At 39.1% G+C, this 16,576-nt stretch overlaps 1 pseudogene; it reads left to right on the top strand.

Annotated features, from left to right (window-relative positions):
• Positions 1-5,885: 5,885 nt before the first annotated feature.
• Positions 5,886-7,459, top strand: LOC143662457 (SREBP regulating gene protein-like; annotated as a pseudogene).
• The last annotated feature ends 9,117 nt before the right edge of the window (positions 7,460-16,576 follow it).

Genomic DNA, 16,576 nt, shown 5'->3' on the forward strand with positions numbered 1-16,576 from the left:
ATTGTTCTGGGATTTATTGGGGCATCACTCTAGACAAACCTATAAAATCTCATGCCCTACTCAAGGTTTCATGTACTTATGGTGTTCAATTAAGCTGTCCACATAGGTTATATTAGGAAATGCACAGTCAAAATATAAACTTTGTACCAAACAAATATTTTTTGCTTTAGTCTCACACATACGTTAAAGTTTTAAAATATAATTACCATCTATTTTCAACACCCTGCATTATTGACATTCCTTTGTTCTTCCTCATATAGAAACATTTTTAAATTTGTACATTTAGTCACTATCATTATGTACTCTAAGCATTCCTAGATTATACCATTTCAGTCTTTATCGTTTATGTTTCTTTCTGATTTCATTTGTGCCCCCAGGCCTCCTCCCTCTATCATTCTCACATTCAGCTTCATTCAGGGTTCTAACATTATTGTATTACAGTTAGGTAGTATTGTGCCATCCATTTCTGAACTTTTATAATCAACCCTGTTGTGCAATCTGTCTCCTTTCAGTTCCAGTTGCCCAATATCTACCCTATTTCTATCTCCTGATGAGCTCTGTTCTTAACTGAAATTATCCAAGTTCATTCATTAATGTTAGTTCATATCAGTGAGACCATACAGTATTTCTCCTTTTGTTTTTGGCTAATCTCACTCAGCATAATGTGCTTAAGGTCCATCCATGTTGTTACATACTTCATAACTTTTTTCTGTCTTACAGCTGTATAATATTCCATCTTGTGTATATACCATAGTTTGTTTAGCCACTCATCTGTTGATGGACATTTAGGCTGTTTCTATCTCTTGGCAATTGTAAATAACGCTGCCATAAACATTGGTGTGCAAATGCCTGTTTGTGTCCTTGCCGTCATGTCCTCTGGTATTGCTGGGTCATATGGCAATTCTATACTTAGCTTCCTGAGGAACCCCCAAACTGCCTTCCACAGCGGTTGTGCCATTTAACATTCCCACCAGCAGTGGATAAGTGTGCCTTTTTCTCCACATCCTCTCCAGCACTTGTTGTTTTCTATTTTATTGATAATGGCCATTCTGGCAGGTATGAGATGATATCTCATTGTGGTTTTTGATTTGCATTTCCCTTATAGCCAGGGAAGTTGAACATCTTTTCATGGGTCTTTTGGCCATTTGTATTTCCTCTTCTGAGAAGTGTCTGTTTAAGTCTTTTGCCCATTTTGTAATTGGGTTGTCTGTCTTTTTGTTGTTGAGTTGAATGATCTCTTTATATATTCTGGATACTAGACCTTTATCTGATATATCATTTCCAAATATTGTCTCCCATTGTGTAAGCTGTCTTTTTACTTTCTTGACGAAGTTCTTTGATGCACAAAAGTGTTTAATTTTGAGGAGTTCTCATTTATTTATTTATTTCTTCAATGCTCATTCTTTGGGTGTAAGGTCTAAGAAACCACTTCCTATTATTAGATTTATAAGACATGTCCCTACATTTTATTCTAACAGTTTTATATCATGGTATTTTAAAGCACAAGATTTGAAGCTAGGGAAATGTGACTTTCAACCTGTTTTCAACACTGGTCAGCTGATATTTCAGTTTAAACCTCTCTCTTAGGTTCCATACAGAATTATGTCCTGTATTGTTTCATTTGTTCCAACAGTCTTATGAAATATTAACGACCACAATTTTTACAGACATCTGGTACACATTTGTTTCCCTATTGTTTATTTATTTTTATTTTCATTCTGGCTAGGACCCTACTCTTTCAGAGAAGCACAAGTCTCAAGCTCCTAGAATAAATTAACCATGTGTAAAAGAATAAAACAAAATGAAATATAAAAGTAACCTAAACTTGAATATAAACAGAAACTAATAAATCTTATATATCAAATGTAATAATTACATGACCACGCACAAAAATTAATTCAATTAGCTTTGAACACAGTGTTCATATCAAATGTTTATAGAGATGAGGGGAAAAAAGAACTGCTGAGAAATCTTGAATTCATAGTTTTGTTATTGGAAGTGATACTGGTTTAGTGATATCAGAACTATGTTCTATATTTTACAGGACAGATGTGTTATGTATTGTTGGGAACCAGGGCTCTTTCAGAGGGGAAAGGAAAATACAAACAAATCTTGGGAGAAGGTAAGAAAGGAGAACTATAGTTGCACTAATATATTTATCTTGTATTATTATACATAATAATAACAAAACTGTATTTTGCTTTTTTCAACCTTATCTAATTGAAAGGGCTTGCCCTTTCCAACATCGCTTAAACACCTAACACCAAAAATCTTGCTCTCTGTCTTGGTTTGCCTGAGCTGTTATCACAAATGCCACACAGTGGGTTGGCTTAACAGCAAGCATTTATTGGATCACAGTTTCAGAGGCCAGAAGCTCAGCATCAAAATATTAGCAAACTTGTTTTCCCCCAAAGACTGTAGCATTGTGATGCTGGCTTGTTGCAATCTTTGGGATTCCATAGCTTTTTTGTCACATGGCAATGTCTTCTCCTCATCTGGATTTTTATTGGCCTCCAGCTTCTGGCTCTTTATAATCTGGTAATCCAAATTAAGACTGTTGTGGATTTAATTGTGTACACCAGTCTGTGTATGTCCTTGGCCTTGTTCCATATTCTGGTTTGTGTGGATCTACTATAAGTGAGATCTCTTGAAGATGTTGCTTTAGTTAAGATGTGGCCCAATTGAATTAGTTTGGGCTTTACTCCAGAATAATGGAGTCCTTTATAAGCAGAATGAAATTCAGATATACATATATCTGAACTCTCATATATGTGCATCTGAATATTCCTGAGTATTCATATATAGATAGAGTATACATTAATATATATGGGTATGTATAGGTGTATATATATAGCCATGGGAAGAAGCCAGAAATCAGTGGAACACAGAGGAAAGGAAAAGACCCACCATGTGCATTATCATGTGACAGAAAAGCTAAGGACCAAGGATTGCTGGCAACCAGCCCCATAACACCACGGTCTTTGGATAGAAAGCATCATCTTGCTGAGACTTTGATCCTGGGCTTTTCCTAGCCTCAAAACTATGAACCATAGAGAACATTATGCTGAGTGAGTCTAGCCAAAAACTAAAGGACAAATACTGTATGGTCCCACTGATGTGAACGGACATTCGAGAATAAACTTGAAATATGTCATTGGTAACAGAGTCCAGCAGGAGTTAGAAACAGGGTAAGATAATGGGTAATTGAAGCTGAAGGGATACAGACTGTGCAACAGGACTAGATACAAAAACTCAAAAATGGACAGCACAATAATACCTAATTGTAAAGTAATCATGTTAAAACACTGAATGAAGCTGCATCTGAGCTATAGGGTTTTTTTTTTTTTTTTTACTATTATTACTACTTTTATTTCTTTTCTCTATATTAACATTTTATATCTTTTTCTGTTGTGTTGCTAGTTCCTCTAAACTGATGCAAATGTACTAAGAAACGATGATCATGCATCTATGTGATGATGTTAAGAATTACTGAGTGCATATGTAAAATGGTATGATTTCTAAATGTTGTGTTAATTTCTTTTTTTTTCTTTCCGTTAATAAAAAAAAAAAAAAAACTATGAACCAACAAATCGCTGTTTAAGCCAAACCACTGTATATTTTAGAAACAAGGAAACTGAGACAAAGGCCCACCTCATTCCGTTGGGCTACACGTAACCTAAAAATAACATCTTTACAGGTCCTATTTACAATGGATTCACATCTGTAGGAATTCAGTTAAGTTTAAAAATATCAGGGTACAAAACTGTATCCATCATCCTCTGTAAATGCCATTCCTCATTAAAAGGAATCAGGCCTACCTATGTGCTGTTTTTCAAGAGACTCATCTTAAATTCAAAGGCATGACTAGATTGAAAGTAAAATGATTGAAAAAAATATTCAAGGCATATAGAAACCAAAAGACGAGGTGACTCTCACAACTGTTACAAGGGATAAAGGACACTATGTATTTATGAAAAGTCAATTCAACAAGAAGATATAATAATTATAAACATACATGTATCTAACAGGACAGTCCAAAAATATATGAAGAAACACTGACAGAATTGAAGGAAGGGCTAAAAGGTTCTATTTAACAGTTGAGACTCAATATACTACTTTCAAAATGATTAGATTATCTAGACAGAAGATCAATAAGGAAACAGAAAACTTGAACAGTCTATAACCAATTAGAAGCAATTAACACATGCAGAACCCTCCACCCATCAACAGCAGACCATACATTCTTCTCTAGTGCACATGAGTCGTTCTCTAGCCTAGACCACATATTATGTCATGAAACAAGTCTCAATAAAGTTAAATGATTGAAATCATGAAAGGCATCTTATTCCACCACAATGAAACAAAACTAGAAACCAAAACAAGGAAACCAGAAAACTTACAAATATAAGGAAAATAAACAGCACATTCTTAAATGACCAAGAGATAAAAAAAAGAAATCACAACAGAAATTAGGAAATATCTTAGAGGTATAAAAACAAAAACACAATATACCAAAACTTATGGGATGGGCACAGGCAGTGCTCAGAGGGAAATTTATAGCTATAAATGCCTACATTAAAAATGAAGAAAGATCTCAAGTCAGCAAACTAACCTGACTCCTGGAGGAACTAGGAAAAAAAAGAGCAAACTAAATCCAAAGTGAGTAAAATGAAGGAAATAAAGTTAGACTGAAGATAACTGGGAAAATAATAGAAGAACAATAGAGAGAATCAATGAAACAAAAATTGGTTCTCAAAAAATTAAGTAAATTGACAAAACCTTAGCTAGAATGACAAAAAGTAGAGAGGGAACACAAATAAATAAAATCAGAAATGAAAGTGAAGTCATTACTGCTGTATAGAAATAAAACAGATTATCAGAGGATACTATGAATAATTGTACACCAACAAATTAGTAATACAGATGAAATGGACAAATTCTTAGAAACAGACAAATTACTGAAACTGACTCAAGAAGAAATAGTAAATCTCAACACCAACAGCAATTAAGAGATTGACTCAATAATCAAAATTTCCCAGCAAAGAAAAATCCAGGACCAGACAGATCTCTGGTGAATTATACCAAACATTCCAGCATGAATTAACACCAATCCTTCTCAAATTTTTCTAAAAACCTGAAGAGGGAAGACATCTTACTTCATTCTGTGAGACCAGCATCACCCTAATACCAAAGCCAGATAAAGACACAGCACATTATTATCCAACCATTACCAAGTGGGATTTACCTCAGAAATGCAAGGGTGGTTCAACATAAGCAAATCAATCATTGCAATATACCAACCACATTAACAGAAGGAAGGAGAAAAACCACAAGTGATCATCTCAGTTGATGCAGAATAGTTATTTGACAAAATCCAGCATCCTTTCTTGATAAAAAAACAATCAACAAGCTAAGAGTAGAAGAGAACGTATTCAGCATGATAAAGGGCATATATATATAAAAAAACCCACAGCTAATATCATACTCAGTGGGTGAAAACTGAAAGCTTTCTCCCTAAGATTAGGAAGGAGGCAAGAATGCCCATTGTCACCACTGCTGTCCAACATTTTACTGGAAGTTCTAGATAGAGCAATTAGGCAAGAAAAAGACATTCAAATTGGAAAGGAAGAAGTAAAACTCTTTCTGCAGATGACATGACCTTACATATAAAAAAAAAAAAACTCAAAGAATACACAAGAAAGCAACTAAAGCTAATGGATTCAGCAAAGCGATGGGGTACAAGATCAACACACCAGTGACCAGTCAAAAAAGAAGATGAAGAAAATTCTAGGGCTGTTGGGAGCTGGCTGGACCATGGGTCATGGGGCGTGCTCGGGCTGGTAAGGATGAAGCTGCTGGCCATCACGCCCCGCATCCTCCCTGGGATGGAGAACCTGGCAGCCATGAGGTGGCACGGCTTCTGTGGAAGAGAAGGTTGCTCGCCCTGGTCTTTGGGCTCTCACTTGTCTACTCATCAGAACTACAAGCAGGAGGAGAGGGCGGTAAGAGATTGGAACCTTATCTAGGCTCAAGACCATGGTCAGTCATTCCCTGGAAAGCACAATTTAACCTGGGTGATAGCAGTTGACCAGGTAGTCAGTGCCCTAACTCCATTCAAGGGAAGCACCTCATCAATGATGGACTGGGATACATTTGTGAAAGGAAGGATTTTGCTGGGGAATGACTGCTGTCACGTCAACATCCCTAGCACAAAGCAATCCTGCTGCAATGACTGCTTGTCCAACAGCTGCTGCCATGCTTAAAAGTGCTGTGTCAGTGTGGACAACCAAAGCTATAGGCTGAGCCCCCAGTCTTGATGTTTGTTCATATGAAACTTAACCCCACAGGGGATAGGTCAAGCCTTCTTAAAATTAAGCCTAACAGTCACCCCCAAGAGAACCTCCTTTGTGGCTCAGATGTGGCCTATCTCTCCAGCCAACACAGCAAGCAGACTCACCACTCTCCCCCTGTCTACGTGGGACATGACTCCCAGGGGTGTGGACCTTCCTGGCAATGTGGGACAGAAATCCTAGAATGAGATGAGACTCAGCATCAAGGGATTGAGAAAAGCTTCTCAACCAAAAGGGGGAAGAGTGAAATGAGACAAAATGGCAATGGCCGAGAGATTCCAAACAGAATGGAGAGGTTATCCTGGAGGTTATTCTTACGCATTAAGTAGATATCACCTTGTTGTTCAAGATGTAATGGAGAGGCTGGAGGGAACTGCTTGAAAATGTAGAGCTGTGTTCCAGTAACCACGTTTCTTGATGATGACTGTATAATGATATAGCTTTCACAATGTAACCATGTGATTGTGAAAACCTTGTGTCTGATGCTCCTTTTATCTACCTTGTCAACAGACAAGTAGAACATATGGAATAAAACTAAATAATAGGGGGAACAAATGTTAAACTTAGTTTGAAATGCCAGTGATCAATGAAAGGGAGGGATAAGGGGTATGGTATGTACAAATTTTTTTTTCTGTTTTCGTTGTATTTCTTTTTCTGTTGTCTTTTTATTTCTTTTTCTGAGTTGATGCAAATGTTCTAAGAAATGATCAAGATGATGACTATGGAACTATGTGATGATATTGTGAATTACTGATTATATAGGTGGAACTGAATGATCATATGTTAAGAATTATTGTGTCCCTTTCTTGTCTTAGTTTTAAAAAAAAATGTTTAAAAATTAATAAAAGAACTGTGTCTTCTGCTGCCTGCAGCCCAAACGAGCAACTTCTCCTAGAGTGCTTCCTCAACCGGGCAGCTGTGGCATTCCAGAGCCTTTTCATGGCCGTGGACAATCACGTTGAACTGCATTTGGCTAAATGCAGGACGAGGTCCCAGCACACGGAGTGTGAGAACACCTACAGGATCCCATAGCAAAACACTGCCACAGTAAGAGCCCTCCTGAGCTCCTTCCCCGCAGGAAGGGAGCAGACGAATTAAAGCATGGATGAGAAGGGGCCCTGCTGAAGAACTGCCATGCTGAAGCCAGACTGCAGCCTTCAAACCTAACGCACTGGTCAGAGGACAGAAGCATTGTGGGAAGCACACTGTGCTGTATTTTTTTGTTTCACTCACTGCCAGGGCCTTACCAGATGGAACTGTTCTTTAAGGCAGCACGGAAACTCCAGCCATACACATTTGCAAAAGACAAAACTGCAGGTCAACTTTGGGTGGCGATAAAATTCTTGGTCGGTTCTAGTAGAGGTCCTGTGAGGGAGCTGTACCTGGTCTCCCATGTGTCGTGGGTCCGTTTTTACTTATGACTCTGATCTGGGCCCTTGTGCTATAACTTTTTATTGGACATCTTTGGAGAAGTGGGAAAGTGATAATGTTTTGGGTAGGAAAATGCCTTGCCTTTCTAGTTGGAAATATTCAAGGAAATTATTTTTATTGTTGTCATTGTCCTTGTTTTCTTGTGTTCTTGAGTTTCATGAGTTAAATTTTCCTTTTGCCCGTATAAAATGTTCTGTCTCTTAGAATGAGGATTTTCTCTCTGGGGACTTATTTTTTTAGGTCTTGAACACTGAAGAATTAATGATATCCTGACATAAAATGACCTGAAAAGTCAATGACATTACAGCAGGGTGCTGAAAATAGATGGTAATTAATATTTTAAAATCTCACCTTATGTGTGAGACTAAAGCAAAAAATGTTTATTTGGTACAAAATTTATATTTTGACTAGTGCATTTCCTAATATAACTTATGTAGATAGTTTGATTGAATACCTTAAGTACTTGGAATCTCAGGTAGGACATGAGATTTTGTTTGTTTGTCCGGAGTGATGCCCCGATGAATCTCAGAGTGATTTGATCAGTGAGTGGAAAAGTATTTGCAAAGTCCCCTTCAGGGAATGGTGAGAACGGGGAGAAATTCAACTTCCCCAAGTTGAATTCTTGATATTCTCACAAGCAGTGTGGACAACCAAAGCTATAGGCTGAGCCCCCAGTTTTGCGGTTCGTACATATGAAACTTAAGTCCACAAAGGATAGGTCAAGTCTACTTAAAATTTAGGCCTAAGAGTCACCCCCAAGAGAGCCTCTTTGGTGCTCAGATGTGACCTCTCTCTCCAGCCAACAAATAAGCAATCTCACCACCCTCCCCCTGTATACATGGGACGCGACTCCCAGGGGTGTGGACCTTCCTGGCAATGTGGGACAGAAATCCTAGAATGAGATGAGACTCAGCATCAAGGGATTGAGAAAACCTTCTCAACCAAAAGGAGGAAGAGTGAAATGAGACAAAGTGGCAATGACTGAGAGATTCCAAACAGAGTCGAGAGGTTATCCTGAAGGTTATTCTTATGCATTAAGTAGATATCACCTTGTTGTTCAAGATGTAATGGAGAGGCTGGAGGGAAGTACCTGAAAATGTAGAGCTGTGTTCCAGTAGCCATGTTTCTTGATGAGGATTGAACAATGATACAGCTTTCACAATGTGACTGTGTGATTGTGAAAACCTTGTGTCTGATGCTCCTTTTATCTAACTTGTCAACGGATGAGTAGAACATATGGAATAAAACTAAATAATAGGGGGAACAAATGTTAAAATAAATTTAGTATGAAATGCTAATGAAAGCGAGGGGTAAGGGGCATGGTATGTATAATCTTTTTTTTTTCTGTTTTCGTTTTATTTCTTTTTCTGTTGTCTTTTTATTTCTTTTTCTGAATTGATGCAAATGTTCTAAGAAATGATGAATATGCAACTAAGTGATGATATTGTGAATTACTGATTATATATGTTGATGTTTTAGTTCATTTGTTAAATTTTTTTAAATTAATAAATAAATTTTAAAAAAAGTCAATGACACTGTTCCATTCTAATTCTATGCAAAATTTCTAGCAGTTGGCACCACATGCCTGCAGTTTCTTTTCCAGTGGTATTTGAATATACTTGTATACATATGTGAGAGAACGGTTTAACCAGAAATTCTGACCTGGTGTCCTGGAGAACTCTGCTCTTGTTTTCTTTGAAATCATTGTATTCAGCAACCACAGTACAAAAGGAGCCTCAGGAAAATCATGAGCTGTCTCATCCATGTGTCTGGTCTGAGAAACAGTGTTAATTCTTATATGGAAATATATTTGTAGTTTGCTGTATGCATTCATTCCTTATTGCTTTCAGCTTCTATAGTTGTAACGGGGCAAATACTCAGTTTCCCTGTGATTTGCAATTTAAATACTTAATAGTTTATATTTAAAAAGAAGAAGAAAAGAGGGCCGCGGTGGCTCAGCAGGCAGAGTTCTCACCTGCCATGCCACAGACCTGGGTTCGGTTCCCAGTGCCTGCCCATGCAAAAAGAAGAAGAAGAAAAGAAAATCCAACTGTGATGGTAAAGTTCACTTGTCGACTTCGCTGGGTTATGGCGTCCAGTTGTTTGGTCAAGCAAGCTCTGGCCTCATTGTTACTGTGAGAGTATTCCATGGGTTTTAATCATCAGTAAGCCAATTGCAATCTATGACTGGTTACATCTACAATCAACTGACCAGCTTGCCTTTGACAACGAGAGAAGCCTCATCTCAGCTGTTGAAGTGCTTAAAAGGAGAATTATGATTTCAACAGTAAGAAAGAAGAATTTTCATCTTTACTCAGCTAGCCAGCTTCTCCTGGGCAATTCATCTGAGTTCCCAGCTTGTGACCCTACTTATGGAATTCAGACTTGCTCATTCCACACAGTCAAGGAGACCGCCAGCCTTCTTAGTGAGTAGACTGTTGGGCAGTGGGTTTTCTTATTTTTATTTATTTATTTATTTTTACAAACACACACTCCCCTTTCCTCTTCTACCAGGATTCCCCTGGTAGCCTCTAATTTCTTTTCTAACTCTGCAAATTTGCTATTTCTAGTCCCTCTTAAAAGTGATATCATAGGATACTTGTCCTTATGTGTCTAGCCTCTTCACTAAGCATAATGTTTTCAGAGTTCTTCCATGTGGCAGCAAGTCTCATAACTCCAGCTTTTCTTATGGCTGAATAATATTCCACCATGTGTATGTACCACACTTTGTTAATCCATCCACTTGTTGATAGATACTTCAGTGGTTTCCAGCTTTTGGTTATTGTGAATAATGCTGCCATAAACATTGGTGTACAAGTATCTGTGACCCTGTTTTCACTGTCTTTGGGTGTATACCTAGAAGTGAGGTTGTTGGGTCAAATGGTAATTCTATATTTAACCTTTTGAGGAACATATCACTTCCCCAGTGGCTGTCCCATTTTACATTCACACCAACAATGCATTAGAGTTCTAATTTCTCCACATCCTCACCAATACTTATTTTCCATTTTAAAAACAGTAGTCATCCTTGTGGGCATGAAGTGGTATATCATTGTGATTTTAATTTGCATTTCCTCATTGGCTAATGATATAGAGTATCTCTTCATGTGTTTTTTGGCCATTTGTATATCTTTTCTGGAAGAAATATCTAAGTCCTTTGCCCATTAAAAAAAAAAAAAAAGAAAGAAAACAGTTCCAATTATAACAGCAAATAAAAGAATGAACTATCTGGGAATAAATTTAACCAAAGATGTAAAAGACTTGAATACTGAAAGCCACAAAGAAATTAAAGAAGACAGAGATAGATGGAAAAACTTTGCTTGCTGAAGGATTGGAAGATTCAATATTGTTAAGATGTCAATACTACTCAAAGTGATTTACAGATCCAATGCAATCCTGATTAAAATTTCAGCAGCTTTTCTTTGTTTCTTTTTTTTGTTTGTTTGTTTGTTGCAGAAAAGGAAAAGCCAATCTTCAAACTCAAATAGTCTCAGGTGGCCAAAACCATCTTGGAAGAGAAGAACAAAGTTGGAGGACTGACGCTTTCCGATTTCAATCCTTACTTCAGAGACTCTGGGAGTTCCTTCTCAGCTGTGGCCACCCCCACACCCTCCTGAGGGTCATGCATGCCATTCCTGGAGCTGGACATTAACCTGCCTGCCACCCACACCTGCAGGACTGGAGAATCGTCTCTGTGTGGCCACAGCCATGGGCAAGCCTGAGGAGCCGTGAATGTGAAGGCACAGTCAGCCCTGGCCCCGTGGTGAATGGTTCCCTGCAACCCTGCACACAGCTGCTCTTCTCTATCGGCCTGGAGGGCATGGCCCAAGATAGCCAAGGCCACTGCATCTGGCTCTTCAAGTTCCTTAAAGGGGAGCTGGCTCTGGGCCAGGACTGAGTTAAACCGTCCTCCCCAGTGAAAAATATTCCCAGGTAGAGTGCATGCCTATAGGAAACTAAAGGTATGTGAAACTTAAATATACCACCAGCCTTGAGTCTTTTTTGGCCACTCCTGGTAGATATTCAAGATCTCTTCCAGCTGGAAAGAAAGAATACTTCTATCCAGAATAGGATAATGATTCACTTTTTCCCCTGGAGCCTTGACAGATCAGATATGAGGAGATGGCCATGACCTTCTTACGATTAACCCAGGGGTGTCCCGTCCAGTGAGGTCTCCCAGGAAAGGGAAGCCCTGGAAGGCTCTAGCTTTTTTTGTGCCAGCTTGGCTCTGACCCCCAATCCTCTACTTCCCCATCCCTATGCAAAGAAATGATGAGAGCTTCATTTTAAAAACAAACAAGCACACTACTTACTACAAAGCTGTGGTAATCAAGACCACATGGTACTGACACACAGACAGACATATAAACCAAAGGAATGGAGTTGTGATTTCAGAAAAACCAACATACACACTAGAAGGGCTTGGAGCTCCTTGGGCTTGGAGCTCCTTAGAGAAGGACCGCAGAGCTGGCTGTAGAAATCTGCTGGACACACCTTAACTGAGTGGGATGGTCAGGTTCATGTGTCATCTTGGCCAGGTGATGGTGCCCTGTTGTCTGGTCAAGCAAGCACTGGCCTGTCTGTTGCCACGAGGACATTTTGTGGACTTAAAGCATCAATATACTGATTGCCTCTATGGCTGGTTACATCTGTGGTAGATAAAGGTTCATCTTCTGCAATGAGTAACATTTAATCTAATCAGTTGAAGGCTTTATAGGACAAGTCAGAACAGAGAATTTCTTTCTCCATTTCAGCAAGCCAGTGTCTCCTGGGGAATTCATCAAAGACTTTTAGCCAAGCACTTCTGTTATAAATGCTTATGTGAGCATGTGACTGACCTGTCCTTGACCGGAACCCCCAGTGCCAGGGAGTGGGATGACAACTGCTGCCCACCTCCTTTTATACGAGTTTTGGTGGGGGGGAGGTGCATTCCTCAGAGAGAGGGAGGGGGTCTTTGTGAACTGTTATAAGCTCCTTTAATGTATGGCTTTGTAAATATAGCAATGAGAGCAAATAAGAGAACTTGACTTAACACTTCAGAATGAGCTGTGCTGAATTTATCAAACATTTAGCTTAAACATAACCTGTCATCCATTCTTTACGCAAGAAAATACTTGGGATATGATGTTAAGAGATAAGAGATGTGACGTTCTAAGCTGTCGCTTTTCTGCCTTTCCCTGCTCATCCTGTCCTTTTCTCCTGCTGGCTCAGGGTGGCAGATTCCATTATGTGCTCCAACAAACACATGTTCTTAATCATGATCCGTGTCCCTGTGTAGGCGTGAACCCAGTGTAAATAGGACTTTCTGAAGATGCTATCTTTCGTTAAAGAATGGCCAAGAGAATCAGGGTGGGCCCTAATCCTTATTTTCAGAGACCTTATAAGGAGGACCTGGAAGTCACAGGAGCCAGAAAGGAGAGGACTTCTCCCTGTGATGGGAGGCAGAGACGTAAACTAAGGAACCCCACAGATTACCAGCAGCCAGCTCCAGATTACCGGCCTCCCTGGTACCTTAATTTTGGACTTTTAGCTTTGGAAACTGTGACACAATAAATTCCTTTTGTTAAGCCAAATCCAGTTTATGTTTTTTGTCATAACAACTCTGGCAAACTAAAAGACGCAGTCTTCTGGTAGGGTAAATAGGCTGATCTCTGCTGAAACGCCCCATGAATTAGAATATTTTAAACTATGAGATTAAACTAATCTCAGTGATTTCATAGACCATCTGTGATTTCTCAAAGTTCAGATTTTAGGAGTTTCAACAGTCCTTACTATGGTTTTAGTTGTTGTGTGGTTATAGATAAATAAATCGAAGGCTGGAATTTAAGGAGGTTTGTTTCCCTTCAAAATGCTCCCCAAGGCACACTGCAGGCTGCTAAATTCCCTGTAGTGGAATTTCTCTCTCTGTGCTGTGCTCTCTCTTTCTTTCTCTTCTTTGAGCCTTTCTCTGACCTTCCCTGAGCTATGGCGCTAGACACTTTACAACAGGTTCTGACATTTGGGAGAGGAAAACGGCTTTGACGTTGAATATGGCCTATGAATAGCTCCAAAACTATGCAGAAGCAAAGAGCTTCTAGACAATTGCACTGATACTACTAACGCCCAGTGGCGGCAGCCACTTGCAGTTATACTGTTAAATCATCACGAGCCCACACCTTTATAGGCTCCAGACATAGAGGGGTAAAAGACAAATACCAGACAATCTCCTAGTAGCCTTATGAGCAACATGATAAAATAAATAAAAGTGAAAAAGTCCAAATCTCCCCTCAAAAGGAAAGGACATTTTAACATCCACAAAGTAGGAAAGTTGTCATCTCAGAATAATATAATTGGATACATTTAGTGTAGAGGAAATCTTATCACTTTGTCTTTTATTCCCTTCTCATTCTGTGACAGGTTGGTAAACGTTTGTCACAGATCAAGTTGGGAGCCGCTGCCCTGGGCTGTGATGTGCATGGAAGATGCAAGCAAGCATGACACCTGCCCTGAGGAAGCCCCCAGAATCTCCACTGGAGAAAACTCTCAGTTATCCTGTCTGTTGAGGATTGAATTACGTCCTCCAACAAAGACGTGTTCAAGTCTTAATTTTTGTTCGTATGGGTGTGAATCCATTTGTAAATAGGACCTCTGGAGACATTATGAGCTAAGATGTGGACTCATTTGTCCAAAATGAATACCATTTATCTTCAAAAATAACAATTAGATGAGGCCAGATTGTATCAATATGGGCCCAGCCCTTATAAGCAAAGGAAACTGGACATGGAAGTAGAAATCAGCAGAAGCCAGGAGTCAGAAGAAGCCAGCCTCCCCAGTAAAGATGGAGAAGTGAGAAACTGCAGGGTTCTGTCCCCCCAAAAGTAGGTTTCAACAACCAGGAAGAATTGGAAGAAATTTTTTTTTTTCTTAAGGCTCCAGAAAATAGAAGAAGGATTGCAGTAATAGGGAAAGAACCAAATCAAGAAAAAAACTGCTTAGAAACAATGGGGTGTCTTGGTGTCCTGCCTGACCCCTCCTCCATCCCCTCACGGGCTCAGCACAGAGCCAGCCCACGATTCCAGTGCAAATCCTTGGTCTTGGTTCTGCAGGGAGTAGAGTAACCCTCGAGCACATACTGGGAGCAAGTATGTCTGGCCCACTCTCTCTGGTGGGGCCCTGAGGAACTAAACCTGGATGCTTGTAGCAGGCTCTCCATGTGAGAACTTGTCCTGCATGTAAAACTCGCTCTTCTATGGGACACCAGCCAAGACATGGTTGCCTGGGGTAAGGGGTTGCCTGCCATAGGACATGCAGTGGAACACCAGGATGGTGAGGGAACCATCCTAGAGAAGAGTTGACATTCGTATCCATGTAAACAGAGAAATTCCTAGGGCCACATGTGAATGCCTGAAACAAAATGCATGAGCAGAAAGGATTAGGGAGTTTCCTATGCTTTGGCCTAGAGCGAGTCTCCAAACATGGTGTGGAAAAGCTCTGAAGGAGAGCACATACTAGGGTCAATCTTCAAAAACTGGTAAAGGTGTTTTCTTTGTGTATATATATATATATTTTGCTGTTGTTGTTTATTGTTAGCCCCTGGCAGTCAAGAAAAACTCTGTCATAACACTAGCTGCGTATAAATTTAAGGACACCTCAGAGTTTTAACTCCATTAAAACATCAAAATATTCTGGTTTATAAAACATACAAAGAAAGGGGAAGTGCCGGCCCAGGCAAAAGATAAGATTAAAATATTAGAACCATCAATGAAGAGGACCAGACTTGGGACATACCAGACAAAGACTTTCAGAAAATGTGCCTCGATTGAGAAAACCTCCTCGACCAAAAGGGGGAAGAGAGAAATGAGACAAAATGAAGTGTCAGTGGCTGAGAGATTTCAAACAGAGTTGAGAGGTGATCCTGGAAGTTATTCTTAAGCATTATATAGATATCACCTTTGTAATTTATGGTGTATTAGAGTGGCTAGAAGGAAGTATCTGAAACTGTAGAGCTGTGTTCCAGTAGCCATGTTCCTTAAAGATGATTGTATAAGGATATAACTTTCACAATGTGACTATGTGATTGTGAACACCTTGTGTCTGATGCTCCTTTTATCTATGGTATGGACAGATGAGTAAAAAAATGGAAAAGAAATAAACAAATAATAAGGGGCACAAAGGTTAAAATAAATGGAGTAGATTGAAATACTAGTGGTCAATGAAAGGGAGTGGAAAGGAGTATGGCATGTATGAGTCTTTTCTTTTTTCTTTCTTTTGCTGGAGAGATGCCAATGTTCAAAAAAATGATCAAGGTGATGAATACACAACTATGTAATGATATTGTGAGCCATTGATTATAACCATGTCAAGAATGTTTATAAGTCAAGAATATTTTTATGCTTGTTCATTGTTTATAATAATAAAAAAAAGCTTAAAAATGTGCCTAAATATGCTCAAAGATCTAAAGGAAAACCTGGACAAAGAACTGAAGGAAATCAGGAAGACAATAGATGGACATCAAAAATAACATTAATAGAGAGGTGGAAATTATGAAAAGGAGCCAAACAGAGCTGAAGACCACAGTAATAGAAATTTAAAAATCCCCAGAGGGGTTCAAAATCAGATTGGAGCTGGCAGAAGAAAGAGTCAGTGAACTTGAAGATAAGACAACTGCAATAATGCAGTCTGAGGAGAGGAAAGAAGAAAGAATGACAGAAGTGAATAGAACCTGAGTAAATCATAGGACACCAGCAAGTACTTGTGGGAGTCTCAGGACGAGAAGAAAGGGGAAAGGGGCAGAGAGATTTCTGGAGTTATAACAA

This window comes from Tamandua tetradactyla, chromosome 18, assembly GCF_023851605.1.
Source record: "Tamandua tetradactyla isolate mTamTet1 chromosome 18, mTamTet1.pri, whole genome shotgun sequence".
Taxonomy (NCBI): domain Eukaryota; kingdom Metazoa; phylum Chordata; class Mammalia; order Pilosa; family Myrmecophagidae; genus Tamandua; species Tamandua tetradactyla.